General features: G+C 43.2%; 1 long non-coding RNA gene across 2 annotated transcripts; it reads left to right on the top strand.

Moving 5' to 3' along the window:
- Positions 1-1,431: 1,431 nt before the first annotated feature.
- On the top strand, positions 1,432-15,733 carry LOC142485834 (uncharacterized). 2 transcript variants are annotated; one of them, XR_012798708.1, is made up of 5 exons: positions 1,432-1,598; positions 2,938-3,057; positions 5,205-5,308; positions 13,163-13,273; positions 15,658-15,733. It is a non-coding gene; the product is annotated as an uncharacterized LOC142485834 (long non-coding RNA). The 2 variants fall into 2 exon arrangements; XR_012798709.1 differs by lacking the exons at positions 13,163-13,273; positions 15,658-15,733 and adding an exon at positions 6,531-6,607.
- Positions 15,734-16,082: the final 349 nt, after the last annotated feature.

Genomic DNA, 16,082 nt, shown 5'->3' on the forward strand with positions numbered 1-16,082 from the left:
TGAGCCTCACAGGTAAAGCACCACACTGGGTAATACATATAGCTCCCCTCACATGCACCCTATCTGCGATTGGGTGGGGGAATATGGGTTACATATATATATATATATATATATATATATATATAGTACCGACACACTTTATTCGAGTGTGGCCGGTACCGCAAGCCGGGAGATTTCCCGGCTTGCTAGTGGCCGCCCCTCGGCGTGCCGCGCGTCATAGACGGGGGTTCCGGGGGACCCGGCGGACCCGGCAGCGGTAGGGAGAGCGCCCCGATCGGAGGGCGCTCTTCCGCTGCTTCGGCGCGCGCCCGTCACTCTCGGGCGCGCGCCAGGCTACTGCTGCGGCCAAGAACGGGCAAATGCTCGAATAAACTTGGCCGCAGCAGTATATATATATATATATATATATATATATATACAGTGGTTGACAAATCACCAAAAAATCTACTCGCCACACAAAAAAATCTACTCGCCACCTAGTACCAAACGTGTGCTGCTTGGGCCAATATTTACTCGCCCGGGGGTTAAATCCACTCGCCCGGGGCGAGCAAATGTATAGGTTTGTCGAACACTGTATATATATATATATATATATATATATATATATATATATATATACTTATTATTAGGCTATAACTGCAGCACTGATTATTGTGCTACCTAGTTCTTGTTGGTTCTTAATAGATTGCTATGAGGGATATTGTTATATGCACTTATGATATAATACACCTCATTTAGCAATCAGGACGCCACACTCCATATATTTTAGCACCCTCCCCATCAGTTACATATGTTGCTGGTACCATGGTTTTTTACCTCACTACTTCTTATTGGGACTCACACTGGTACTGTCATTTAGCGCATGAATATTTATTTTGTTCTAACAAAATTAACACAGTATAGGAAAATATGCATTTGTCAGAGGGAAAGGCCAATAATCTGGAGTCAGGTCACCCTAATGTATATTAAAAATAAACACAGGCCTGTCTGATACTCCCTGATATTATAAAGTAAAGAGGCCACTCTATAATAAATATTTACACAGGCCTTTTTAAGTCTGTCCCTAATAATCTGTAATCAGGAGGTCATTATAAGTGTTAAAACAGTAGTGGTACTGTGATATTAAAGTGACAATCCCATACAAGTTTAATTCAGCCCAAATCCACACAATAATGTTAATAAATGCATTATAAATATCACATGACCATATGTATACTGACTTAGTTCATGGTTGTGTTATTACATCATTACATGTGTAATTAAATCCGTGACATTCTCAGGCTCCCCCCTTCTGTGACAATCATACAGCCGGGCCGTTACATTGCAACACACTAATCCCGCCCCTAGTGACATCACGTGATCAGTAACCAGTCAGAGAAGCTAGCAGGCAAAGAACTACATTTCCCACAATGCACCTCGTGGAGTGTGGCTAGCAGCTACACCTTCTCTCACTAGTTTGTCTCCTGCTAGCTTCCGTACACAGCGTCTTGTTAGAGTGGGGCGTGGACATGTGTAAACTTCAATGGTGGGAAAATGAGACCGTTTTAGCTGCTAGCTGAGCAGTGGTACAGCGCTCTGTAGAAGGCGCTCTCAGTCGGGTGAGTGATTTTTCAATGTGTGTGTTTATTTTATTTCATTTCTCATTTTACTTTCACTTTAAGTACTGCATGCTTATTTTTTTCTGTGGGCATTTAGGGATTTAAGTGCTCCGTGAGCCGATTCCTCCATTGAAGGAGGAGCTATGAGGCCAACCTATCACAGCTACTGTACCATCTTCAGTTGCTTTCAGTATACTGATTAATCCACGGCACAGAATATGCAACTTCAAATACATCTATCAACTGTCTATATGTTAAGCCCCCGGACAAGCATTTGCTTGTTAGTTATACACTAGTTTCATACAAGCACTTCACACAGGGGGCTTCAACTTAGGTAGTACTTGACCGGCCGGTCTGAGTGTTCTCATTTCCATATATTTCTTGCCTCTACACTTTATTTACATACTTTGTACTTATTACTGCAGTGTAGCATTTTTCCCCACACCTTAAGGTTCAGTTTATAACAGCTTTGTAGGTCACCACTGCTCCTCATTTTAACCATTTATGTGTATGTGATTAATAAACCTTTATTGATACAATTTGTGTATGTTAGAGTGCTATTCAGGGGATTCTTTTTTTCTGTGTTAGTTTTCATATATATATATGTGTGTGTGTGTGTGTGTGTGTGTCTATATATGTATATATTTATGTATATATATTTGTGTGTGTGTGACCTTGGGCAAGTCACTTCATATCCTCTGTGCCTCAGGCACCAATGTCATAGATTGTAAGCTCTATGGGGCAGGGACTTGTGTCTGCAAAATGTCTCTGTATAGCGCTACGTAAAACTAGCAGCGCTTTAAAAGAACATGCTGTTATTATTATTATATATAAATGTGTATGTATTTATTTATATAGCACTATTAATGTATATAGCGTTTCACAGTAGTAATACATGTGAAAATCCTATAAATAACAAATACAAATATCAGGTCATGGGAATAAGTGATTTGGACATAAAAGTAACATTTCGGAAGTGTGGACAACTAATACATCTTGTAGATTGCCTTTACAGTGTGATGTCATTGATTCAGTAGATTGTGTGCAGACCAGGACTGCAGTACAGTGTCACTCACATGGATGACTTGCGTGGTAGAAGCTCAAGAACAAGGATGTCAAACTCCAGTCCTCGAGGGCAGCAAACAGGCCAGGTTTTCAGGATATCCCTACTGAAAACCTGGCCTGTTTGGGACCCTCGAGGACTGGAGTTTGACATGCATGCTCTAGACGGAGCACAGCTGTGGGTGGGAGGTGGATTTGCTTTGCATCAAATGGTTTGGAGCAAGGTTTATTGTATGTATTATCATAATAACAATGCAATGCTTAACTTTTATTTCAGGAGGGATGACTGCAGAACAGAAGTGAATATTGAAGCCATGTGTTCCTTTTCTTGCAAAAGAGAAAATTTGAAGGACAGTTGAACAGAATGAAAATTACTACACAGAGACAGATAAGCAATGTGTATATTTCTCATTTACCATTTAGTATTTGTCGTTTTATTGACTCCACACAATCCGGCTGCTACGGGTTTCACATTGAACATTTTCATCTCTACTCTACCCCTTCCTGTGATCTGAACCATGCAAGTTTTCATTGATTCAATACATCATGAGTAGAGTGTGGCTACAGTATGAAGTAAAGACCCAAGGACCACATCTACTACCATTCATAACAAGAACATGTGCAGTAGCGCACAGCTGCAGTTCTATGTGATTGTTATGAAAGGTTGAGGTGGTTCAATTCTATGAATCTGGAGTGGGATGGATCCTGTTTGCATCACATGGTTTCATCTAGGCCAGTAGATTATATAACTCTCAGTACAGGTTACACATGGCATCAGTATTAGTGATGTAAAGAGGAGGAAAGCTTCAATGTGGAGAACAAAGCCAAGTAATGTTGAAGTTACTCCTTTTACCATTTACTTGGTCAGTCTGTACTGTCTACTCCCCACACAGCTGCTAAGGGTCTTCCATTTTAAATACTTTCACCTCCTATTCTGCACTGCTTTGCAGCCCATTATTTAGAGATGCGTTCCAGTCATGTTTACCACTCTGAATCTCTCTGCAGTCATTGATTCAGCACATCATGGGTAGAGCATGGCTACAGATACAGAAAGCTTTTATTATTTTACCGGCTGATCATCCATAATATTGCATTAAAACATAGAATATCACTTAATTTCCAAAAGATTCAGTGATGCTGATAATGCAGAATCTCACAACATTTCCCATCATAATGCCATAATGCACCAGAGGAAGAAATAATCCTTGCTATATCTGTACATTGTGTGACGTATTACCTCCATGACCATTGATAGCAAGTACATCTTCTGTATAGAGCGGCTGTGTTATGATGCAGTTATTGATCATCATTGACATAATCACAAGAATCTTATGCAAAGGGAAATTGTCCGCAGCGAAGTGAGATGTGTGCCTGTTTTAAGTCCTCCAACTTAACGCCCCTACACCTCCCACTACACAGACATACTTACTTATGCATACACTGACATCTGGCATACCTACACACACCCCAGGGCCACTTCCTTCCCCTGATGTCAGGGAGAGGATGGGCATGCAGAGTGCAGTAAGTCTCCACGTTACTCTGGCCAACAGTCTTGGCCTACCCCCAGCATCTGTCACCCACAACATCTGTTCCCTCCTTGTAAAGTGCTGAACTATCTCACCTGGGTCAGTGCTATAGCTGATCACAGTGCCCGATCATGATGTCACTGTGACAGGCAGCAGTGCAGATTGACCGGTCAATCAATGCAGTGCCGCACCATATGCACTAAATGAGATTTCCGTGCCCCCTGTCAGGTTACTCCCTGGGCAGTGACCCTGCTCACCCCCTCCCCTAGTTCCACCTCTGACCACAATTATCTCTCTTGGAGAGTGTAGCAAATTGGTGTTGGTGGAATCTCACCTCTGCCATGCATGGTCACAATCTGGGCACAGGACCCAAATAGTGGGCAATGTGGCACTTCTTACAGTAGAGAATAAGTAACTATATTCTTTACTTGTGTATTAAGGACCTTATTTGCATTAAAATTCAGTCCCCATGGGACCAAGACTTTCTGGCTTACTGAACAAAGTGGAATTGTTTCGTAGAGGGTGGAGAATTGTATTTTATCTGAAATTACCCCCTCTGCACAAAATACAAACAATTATACACATACATGTACCTTGTGGAAGTTGTTGCCCTCTATCTTCCTGTGGTCTCTCCCTGTTTCTCACCGTGCCTCCTCCCATTTCCTGCACCTCTGCGTCTCCGCATATATCCCTATACTCAGAGCCGGCTCCGGTCAGTGACATGGGATGCCCAAATATGAGCATATCCATACATGGGCATCCATGCCACTGACCGGAGCCCACTCTGTTGCGGATATGGAGAGAGACTGGGAGATTTACATCCCCTTATAATTCATATGGTGCATAGTACCGGCACGTATTGTTTTACCGTTACTGTGTACCTTCCTACTTTCACACTGGTACAGTATGTGCTGCAGTGGGACTGAGAGGGATATATTGGTAACACATAGTTATTGTTGGGGGAATTCAATCCATTTTGAAAATAGTAATGCAATGTTTTATACTTTTTTTTTTGCAGTAATGAAGAATGAAAAAGTTCTGTTAAAATTGAATTGGAGGTGAACTGGAATCATCATCAACTCTGCACCAGTGTGAATTGATGTTCTTTAATGTTCTGATAAGGTACATGCAACATCTCTTCCTCAACCCCTACACCACTCTCTGCCTCTTGCCTCTCTCTCTCCACCTCCACCTCCCTGCTAAGCGTATTAACCCATCTCATGTCTCACTTTACTCTTCACTTCTCACGTGCCCTCTGGAATGTCTGCTCTCTGACTAACAAGGTCTATTTGTACATGACCTCTTCTGCTCTCATCATCCACCACTTCTCATTCCCCTCACCCCTGTCCTACTCGATACCTCAGCTTAATTGAACTCTCTCCTCTGACATCTACCCTTATCTCTAACCTCTCCTCACTTTCTGCTTAAACTAACTATCTTGTTAACTTTTACAATGCTATCATCTCCTCCTCCTCCCTCCTCCCTCCTCCATTATATATTTATATGCCCCTTCTAGGCTCTGACACACTCATCCCTCTAAGGCCATGATTATCATGGGCACATGCTTGGTCATCCACAGTGCGTGCGAGCGATGCAGAGCCGCCTCAGACCTCAGTGCAGGGATTGCTGCATACCCCAGCATCTGTCACCCACAAACAATACACACACTAATACTCCCCACAATACACACTATAATACCTCCTCAATACTAATCTCTCCAATAATATTATAGCTCCAAACACAATATACACAACACCCTTACACAAGATACACAATCTAGTACTCTCCTCTGCACCTCTACACACAATATAATACTCCCACACACACAATATACACACTACCCTCCTACCCCCATAAAATACAACCAATAATACACACACACTTTGTGGATGTTGGGACCAGCTCCCGGCATGCACCAGTGAAAGAGAGAGGCCAGCAGAAGCTCGGAAGAACTCCCTCTCTCCATCCGTGCCTCCCTCCGTTTCCCATCTTCTCCCTGTCTCTCTCCCTCCCTTTCCTTGCATCTCCCTGCGTCTTTACGTATACCCAGTCAGTGACGGCTCTGGTCACGTGATGCCTTAATATGGGCTTATCCATATATGTTCATCCACGTCACTAATGTGATGCCCGCACTGTTGCGGAGCTGGTACTTACGACGCGCACTTATTGTTTTATCAGTACTGCGTACCTGACTCTACCGGCCTACTTTCAACACTAGTACAATAAGTGCTTCACTACGAGTGAGTGGGGAATATTGGCATCACACAGTCACTGTTGAATATGCCATTCAATCCATTTTGAAAATAGTAATGCAATGTGGTTTTGTTTTGTTTGCTTTTTGCAGTAATGAAGAATGGATAAGTTATATTAAAATTAAATTGGAGGGGAACTGGATTCAGCATTTCATCATGAACTCTGCACTTGTGAGAATTTACCTTCTTGAATGCCCTGAGAGGTACACGCAACTTTAAGACTATAATCTGCTGTGCAAGCTTTCGTGCTATACCTCCCCCTCAGGTTTTGATTTATACATTTGCTCCCTCAAGTCATGTCCTCTAATATTTGAAAGCTCTCTCCTAGCATTTTCTCTCTACCACAGAACGTCATCCCAATGTAACCTCTCTCTTGTTCTCTCTGCTTGCTGTTTCCTCACTTTTCTGTTAAACTTTTCTAATTTCTCTAACTTCCACACTCCTGCTTTTATCCACATGTTCTCCTCTTTCCTTCCCCTACCTTTGCATGTGTCTACACACTGCACCATTTGTACAGACCTCTATTGCAGCTATTTCTGCACTGCTCAATGAAAAGCACTCATGTACATCCTATTCTCTGCGCCCCCTCTCTCTCTGCGCCCCCTCTCTCTCTGCGCCCCCTCTCTCTCTGCGCCCCCTCTCTCTCTGCGCCCCCTCTCTCTCTGCGCCCCCTCTCTCTCTGCGCCCCCTCTCTCTCTGCGCCCCCTCTCTCTCTGCGCCCCCTCTCTCTCTGCGCCCCCTCTCTCTCTGCGCCTATCTGTCTCATTCTCTCTACGTCCCTCTCTCTCTACATAGAGCTATCTCTGTCTCTCTCTACACCTATCTCTGTGTCTCCTTCTATGTTTGCTGATGTGTGGGATATCTCTTATAATCTTGAACCTGCTCATATACACATCGGGTCTCCCTGCCTCTGCCTCCCTGCTAAGAGTGTTAACCTATCTAATGTAATCCACATTCCTTTCCTTACTTTTCTCTTCCCTTCTCCTATGCCCTCTGGAATGTCCGTTCTCTGACTAACAAGGCTCTAGTTGTACATGACCTCTTCTGCTCTCATCATTCACAATCAGTCATTCCCCTCACCCCATCTTACCTGTCCCACTGATTTTCCTCTGCTTAATTAAACTCTCCTCTGACATCTACTCTAACCTCTCTGCTCTCTCTCTCTCTTTCTGCTTAAACTGACAATCTTATTAACTCTTACAATGCTATCCTCTATATGCCCCTTCAAGCTCTGACACACTTGTCCCTCTAGCCCACACCCTTGGCTAAATTCCCAAACATGTTCATCACACTTCCACTCACTGTTCTTAATGCCTATGAAGGAAATCTCACACTTGATGTTTGATTTTTCTACAGTAAAAATGTCTCCAGTCCTGTATAAAGCTGCTCTCTGGGGCCAAACCACACTACTTTTTTTTCCACATTCATCAACACACAAATTTAATTTACGCTGTCTTTTTCCCCCTGTATTTGACTCCCTCCACTAACCTTCTTCTCACACTTGCCATCCTTCCTTCACTTCTCCTCAAGCATTTGACTACTTCAGAGGCAAGGTGGATGCCACCCACAAGGAGATTCCTTCTGTCCCTTCCCCCTTCTCTCCTTCTACCTAATTCTCCTTCTGCATTTGACTCCTTTTCTTCTCTTACAGAGCTGGAAGCTAATCATCTTCTCTTCTCCCTCTACCACATGCCCTCTAGATCGTATCCCCTCACACCTTACTGCATCTCTTAGTCCCCACTCTCACCCACATCTTCAAGTCCTCCCTATTCTCTGGCTCTTTACCCTCTTACTTTAAGCCTGTAGTGGTCACCCTTTTCTCAGAAACAACCTACACCCTATGTGCCTTACTAACTACCGCCCTATATCCCTCCTGCTGTTTGTCTCCTAATTGCTAGAATGTCAACATTCTTAAATCACATGCCCTCCTGGATCCTTTACAACCTGCCTTTCGTACAGCTCGTTCTACAGACTGTGCTTAAAGCAAATTCCCAAGGTCACTTTTCCCTACTAATCCTACTTGATCTATCTGCTGCGTTTGATGCTCTCAATCACTCTCCTCCTTCATATTCTAAACTCTCTCTTGGTATCCGTAACACAGTTCTATCCTGGTTTTCATCATAACTTTCCTGTCACACATTCTCCATCTCTGTTGCTAACATGTCTTCGTCTTCTATTGATCTGTCTGTGGGTATACATCAGGGCTCTGTTCTGAGATCTCTCTTTCTCTCTACATACTATCATTTGGTGACCTCATCAACTCTTTGTGACAATCCTATAAATAACAAATACAAATATCAGGTCATGGGAATAAGTGATTTGGACATAAAAGTAACATTTCGGAAGTGTGGACAACTAATACATCTTGTAGATTGCCTTTACAGTGTGATGTCATTGATTCAGTAGATTGTGTGCAGACCAGGACTGCAGTACAGTGTCACTCACATGGATGACTTGCGTGGTAGAAGCTCAAGAACAAGGATGTCAAACTCCAGTCCTCGAGGGCAGCAAACAGGCCAGGTTTTCAGGATATCCCTACTGAAAACCTGGCCTGTTTGGGACCCTCGAGGACTGGAGTTTGACATGCATGCTCTAGAAGGAGCACAGCTGTGGGTGGGAGGTGGATTTGCTTTGCATCAAATGGTTTGGAGCAAGGTTTATTGTATGTATTATCATAATAACAATGCAATGCTTAACTTTTATTTCAGGAGGGATGACTGCAGAACAGAAGTGAATATTGAAGCCATGTGTTCCTTTTCTTGCAAAAGAGAAAATTTGAAGGACAGTTGAAGAGAAGGAAAATTACTACACAGAGACAGATAAGCAATGTGTATATTTCTCATTTACCATTTAGTATTTGTCGTTTTATTGACTCCACACAATCCGGCTGCTACGGGTTTCACATTGAATATTTTCATCTCTACTCTACCCCTTCCTGTGATCTGAACCATGCAAGTTTTCGTTGATTCAATACATCATGAGTAGAGGGTGGCTACAGTATGAAGTAAAGACCCAAGGACCACATCTACTACCATTCATAACAAGAACATGTGCAGTAGCGCACAGCTGCAGTTCTATGTGATTGTTATGAAAGGTTGAGGTGGTTCAATTCTATGAATCTGGAGTGGGATGGATCCTGTTTGCATCATATGGTTTCATCTAGGCCAGTAGATTATATAACTCTCAGTACAGGTTACACATGGCATCAGTATTAGTGATTTAAAGAGGAGGAAAGCTTCAATGTGGAGAACAAAGCCAAGTAATGTTGAAGTTACTCCTTTTACCATTTACTTGGTCAGTCTGTACTGTCTACTCCCCACACAGCTGCTAAGGATCTTCCATTTTAAATACTTTCACCTCCTATTCTGCACTGCTTTGCTGCCCATTATTCAGAGATGCGTTCCAGTCATGTTTACCACTCTGAATCTCTCTGCAGTCATTGGTTCAGCACATCATGGGTAGAGCATGGCTACAGATACAGCAAGCTATTATTATTTTACCGGCTGATCATCCATAATATTGCATTAAAACATAGAATATCACTTAATTTCCAAAAGATTCAGTGATGCTGATAATGCAGAATCTCACAACATTTCCCATCATAATGCCATAATGCACCAGTGGGAGAAATAATCCTTGCTATATCTGTACATTGTGTGACGTATTACCTCCATGACCATTGAGAGCAAGTACATTTTCTGTATAGAGCGGCTGTGTTATGATGCAGTTATTGATCATCATTGACATAATCACAAGAATCTTATGCAAAGGGAAATTGTCCGCAGCGAAGTGAGATTTCAGCCCCCAAACGTCTGTAATATTAATGCAATGTCTTACTTTTGTTGCAGTGAACACTGAAGAGACGGATCTACTACAACACTGTACAGGATGAGCATACGCTACAAGCAGCAAAATGATCTTGCAGTTGACAGTATGTTGTTCTGGTAATGTGCACAATTATTATTTATGGGCTACACACCACAGTGCTGGACATATTCTGTTAACTTCAACTCTACTCCTAACATGGAGATGTCTTCCTGGTGTTACTGATTCAGTACATCATATGCACAGTGTGGTTATGATATGATGGATTGATTTAATGAACCCACCAACCAATGATGACATCTGCATCATCTTCTGTAAAGTGCAGCTACAGCATGATATTATCAGCATTTGGTGCGGTATAATCAGAGGTATCTATGTGCTTTTGTGCCTGTTTTAAGTCCTCCAGCTTAACGCCCCTACACCTCCCACTACACAGGCATACTTACTTATGCATACACTGACATCTGGCATACCTACACACACCCCAGGGCCACTTCCTTCCCCTGATGTCAGGGAGAGGATGGGCATGCAGAGTGCAGTAAGTCTCCACGTTACTCTGGCCAACAGTCTTGGCCTACCTCCAGCATCTGTCACCCACAACATCTGTTCCCTCCTTGTAAAGTGCTGAACTATCTCACCTGGGTCAGTGCTATAGCTGATCACAGTGCCCGATCAGGATGTCACTGTGACAGGCAGCAGTGCAGATTGACCGGTCAATCAATGCAGTGCCGCAACATATGCACTAAATGAGATTTCCGTGCCCCCAGTCAGGTTACTCCCTGGGCAGTGACCCTGCTCACACCCTCCCCTAGTTCCACCTCTGATCACAATTATCTCTCTTGGAGAGTGTAGCAAATTGGAGTTGGGGGAATCTCACCTCTGCCATGCATGGTCACAATCTGGGCACAGGACCCAAATAGTGGGCAATGTGGCACTTCTTACAGTAGAGAATAAGTAACTTTATTCTTTACTTGTGTATTAAGGACCTTATTTGCATTAAATTCAGTCCACATGGGACCAAGACTTTCTGGCTTACTGAACAAAGTGGAATTGTTTCGTAGAGGGTGGAGAATTGTATTTTATCTGAAATTACCCCCTCTGCACAAAATACAAACAATTATACCCATACAAGTACCTTGTGGAAGTTGTTGCCCTCTATCTTCCTGTGGTCTCTCCCTGTTTCTCACCGTGCCTCCTCCCATTTCCTTGCACCTCTGCGTCTCCGCATATATCCCTATACTCAGAGCCGGCTCCGGTCAGTGACATGGGATGCCCAAATATGAGCATACCCATATATGGGCATCCATGCCACTGACCGGAGCCCGCTCTGTTGCGGATATGGAGAGAGACTGGGAGATTTACATCCCCTTATAATTCATATGGTGCATAGTACCGGCACGTATTGTTTTACCGGTACTGTGTACCTTCCTACTTTCACACTGGTACAGTATATGCTGCAGTGGGACTGAGAGGGATATATTGGTAACACATAGTCATTGTTGGGGGAATTCAATCCATTTTGAAAATAGTAATGAAATGTTTTTTACTTTTCTTTTTTTTCAGTAATGAAGAATGAAACATTTCTGTTAAAATTGAATTGGAGGTGAACTGGATTCATCATCAACTCTGCACCAGTGTGAATTGATGTTCTTTAATGTTCTGATAAGGTACATGCAACATCTCTTCCTCAACCCCTGCACCACTCTCTGCCTCTTGCCTCTCTCTCTCCACCTCCCTGCTAAGCGTATTAACCCATCTAATGTAATCCACATTCCATGTCTCACTTTACTCTTCACTTCTCACGTGCCCTCTGGAATGACTGCTCTCTGACTAACAAGGTCTATTTGTACATGACCTCTTCTGCTCTCATCCACCACCTCTCATTCCCCTCACCCCTGTCCTACTCGATACCTCAGCTTAATTGAACTCTCTCCTCTGACATCTACCCTTATCTCTAACCTCTCCTCACTTTCTGCTTAAACTAACTATCTTGTTAACTTTTACAATGCTATCATCTCCTCCTCCCTCCTCCTCCTTCCTCCTCCCTCCTCCATTATATATATACCCCTTCTAGGCTCTGACACACTCATCCCTCTAAGGCCATGATTATCATGGGCACATGCTTGGTCGTCCACAGTGCGTGCGAGCGATGCAGAGCCGCCTCGGACCTCAGTGCAGGGATTGCTGCATACCCCCAGCATCTGTCACCCACAAACAATACACACACTAATACTCCCCACAATACACACTATAATACCTCCTCAATACTAATCTCCCCAATAATATTATAGCTCCAAACACAATATACACAACACCCTTACACAAGATACACAATCTAGTACTCTCCTCTGCACCTCTACACACAATATAATACTCCCACACACACAATATACACACTACCCTCCTACCCCCATAAAATACAACCAATAATACACACACACTTTGTGGATGTTGGGACCAGCTCCCGGCATGCACCAGTGAAAGAGAGAGGCCCGCAGAAGCTCGGAAGAACTCCCTCCATCCGTGCCTTCCTCCGTTTCACATCTTCTCCCTGTCTCTCTCCCTCCCTTTCCTTGCATCTCCCTGCGTCTTTACGTATACCCAGTCAGTGACGGCTCTGGTCACGTGATGCCTTAATATGGGCTTATCCATATATGTTCATCCACGTCACTAATGTGATGCCCGCACTGTTGCGGAGCTGGTACTTACGACGGGCACTTATTGTTTTATCAGTACTGCGTACCTGACTCTACCGGCCTACTTTCAACACTAGTACAATATGTGCTTCACTACGAGTGAGTGGGGAATATTGGCATCACACAGTCACTGTTGAATATGCCATTCAATCCATTTTGAAAATAGTAATGCAATGTGGTTTTGTTTTGTTTGCTTTTTGCAGTAATGAAGAATGGAAAAGTTATATTAAAATTAAATTGGAGGGGGACTAGATTCAGCATTTCATCATGAACTCTGCACTTGTGAGAATTTAACTTCTTGAATACCCTGACAGGTACACGCAACATTAAGACTATAATCTGCTGTGCAAGCTTTCGTGCTATACCTCCCCCTCAGGTTTTGATTTATACATTTGCTCCCTCAATTCATGTCCTCTAATATTTGAAAGCTCTCTCCTAGCATTTTCTCTTTACCACAGAACGTCATCCCAAATGTAACCTCTCTCTTGTTCTTTCTGCTTGCTGTTTCCTCACTCCTCTGTTAAACTTTTCTAATTTCTCTAACTTCCACACTCCTGCTTTTATCCACATGTTCTCCTCTTTCCTTCCCCTACCTTTGCATGTGTCTACACACTGCACCATTTGTACAGACCTCTATTGCAGCTATTTCTGCACTGCTCAATGAAAAGCACTCTTTAATATCCTATTCTCTGCGCCCCCTCTTTTGGCGCCTCCTCTCTCTGCGCCCCCTCTCTCTGCGCCTATCTGTCTCATTCTCTCTACGTCCCTCTCTCTCTACATAGAGCTATCTCTGTCTCTCTCTACACCTATCTCTGTGTCTCCTTCTATGTTTGCTGATGTGTGGGATATCTCTTATAATCTTGAACCTGCTCATATACACATCGGGCCTCCCTGCCTCTGCCTCCCTGCTAAGAGTGTTAACCTATCTAATGTAATCCACATTCCTTTCCTTACTTTTCTCTTCCCTTCTCCTATGCCATCTGGAATGTCCGTTCTCTGACTAACAAGGCTCTAGTTGTACATGACCTCTTCTGCTCTCATCATTCACAATCAGTCATTCCCCTCACCCCATCTTACCTGTCCCACTGATTTGCCTCTGCTTAATTAAACTCTCCTCTGACATCTACTCTAACCTCTCTGCTCTCTCTCTCTTTCCGCTTAAACTAACAATCTTATTAACTCTTACAATGCTATCCTCCTATCTATATGCCCCCTCTAGGCTCTGACACACTTGTCCCTCTAGCCCACACCCTTGGCTAAATTCCCAAACATGTTCATCACACTTCCACTCGCTGTTCTTAATGCCTATGAAGGAAATCACACAATTGATATTTGATTTTTCTACAGTAAAAATGTCTCCAGTCCTGTATAAAGCTGCTCTCTGGGGCCAAACCACACTACTTTTTTTTCACATTCATCAACACTCAAATTTAATTTACGCTGTCTTTTTTTCCCTGTATTTGACTCCCTCCACTAACCTTCTCCTCACACTTGCCATCCTTCCTTCACTTCTCCTCAAGCATTTGACTACTTCAGAGGCAAGGTGGATGCCACCCACAAGGAGATTCCTTCTGTCCCTTCCCCCTTCTCTCCTTCTACCTAATTCTCCTTCTGCATTTGACTCCTTTTCTTCTCTTACAGAGCTGGAAGCTAATCATCTTCTCTTCTCCCTCTACCACATGCCCTCTAGATCGTATCCCCTCACACCTTACTGCATCTCTTAGTCCCCACTCTCACCCACATCTTCAATTCCTCCCTATTCTCTGGCTCTTTACCCTCTTACTTTAAGCCTGTAGTGGTCACCCTTTTCTCAGAAACAACCTACACCCTATGTGCCTTACTAACTACCGCCCTGTATCCCTCCTGCTGTTTGTCTCCTAATTGCTAGAATGTCAACATTCTTAAATCACATTCCCTCCTGGATCCTTTACAACCTGCCTTTCGTACAGCTCGTTCTACAGACTGTGCTTAAAGCAAATTCCCAAGGTCACTTTTCCCTACTAATCCTACTTGATCTATCTGCTGCGTTTGATGCTCTAAATCACTCTCCTCCTTCATATACTAAACTCTCTCTTGGTATCCGTAACACAGTTCTATCCTGGTTTTCATCATAACTTTCCTGTCACACATTCTCCATCTCTGTTGCTAACATGTCTTCGTCTTCTATTGATCTGTCTGTGGGTATACATCAGGGCTCTGTTCTGAGATCTCTCTTTCTCTCTACATACTATCATTTGGTGACCTCATCAACTCTTTGTGACAATCCTATAAATAACAAATACAAATATCAGGTCATGGGAATAAGTGATTTGGACATAAAAGTAACATTTCGGAAGTGTGGACAACTAATACATCTTGTAGATTGCCTTTACAGTGTGATGTCATTGATTCAGTAGATTGTGTGCAGACCAGGACTGCAGTACAGTGTCACTCACATGGATGACTTGCGTGGTAGAAGCTCAAGAACAAGGATGTCAAACTCCAGTCGTCGAGGGCAGCAAACAGGCCAGGTTTTCAGGATATCCCTACTGAAAACCTGGCCTGTTTGGGACCCTCGAGGACTGGAGTTTGACATGCATGCTCTAGAAGGAGCACAGCTGTGGGTGGGAGGTGGATTTGCTTTGCATCAAATGGTTTGGAGCAAGGTTTATTGTATGTATTATCATAATAACAATGCAATGCTTAACTTTTATTTCAGGAGGGATGACTGCAGAACAGAAGTGAATATTGAAGCCATGTGTTCCTTTTCTTGCAAAAGAGAAAATTTGAAGGACAGTTGAAGAGAAGGAAAATTACTACACAGAGACAGATAAGCAATGTGTATATTTCTCATTTACCATTTAGTATTTGTCGTTTTATTGACTCCACACAATCCGGCTGCTACGGGTTTCACATTGAATATTTTCATCTCTACTCTACCCCTTCCTGTGATCTGAACCATGCAAGTTTTCGTTGATTCAATACATCATGAGTAGAGGGTGGCTACAGTATGAAGTAAAGACCCAAGGACCACATCTACTACCATTCATAACAAGAACATGTGCAGTAGCGCACAGCTGCAGTTCTATGTGATTGTTATGAAAGGTTGAGGTGGTTCAATTCTATGAATCTGGAGTGGGATGG

The sequence above is a fragment of the Ascaphus truei genome, unplaced genomic scaffold (genome assembly GCF_040206685.1).
Source record: "Ascaphus truei isolate aAscTru1 unplaced genomic scaffold, aAscTru1.hap1 HAP1_SCAFFOLD_641, whole genome shotgun sequence".
Taxonomy (NCBI): Eukaryota; Metazoa; Chordata; class Amphibia; order Anura; family Ascaphidae; genus Ascaphus; species Ascaphus truei.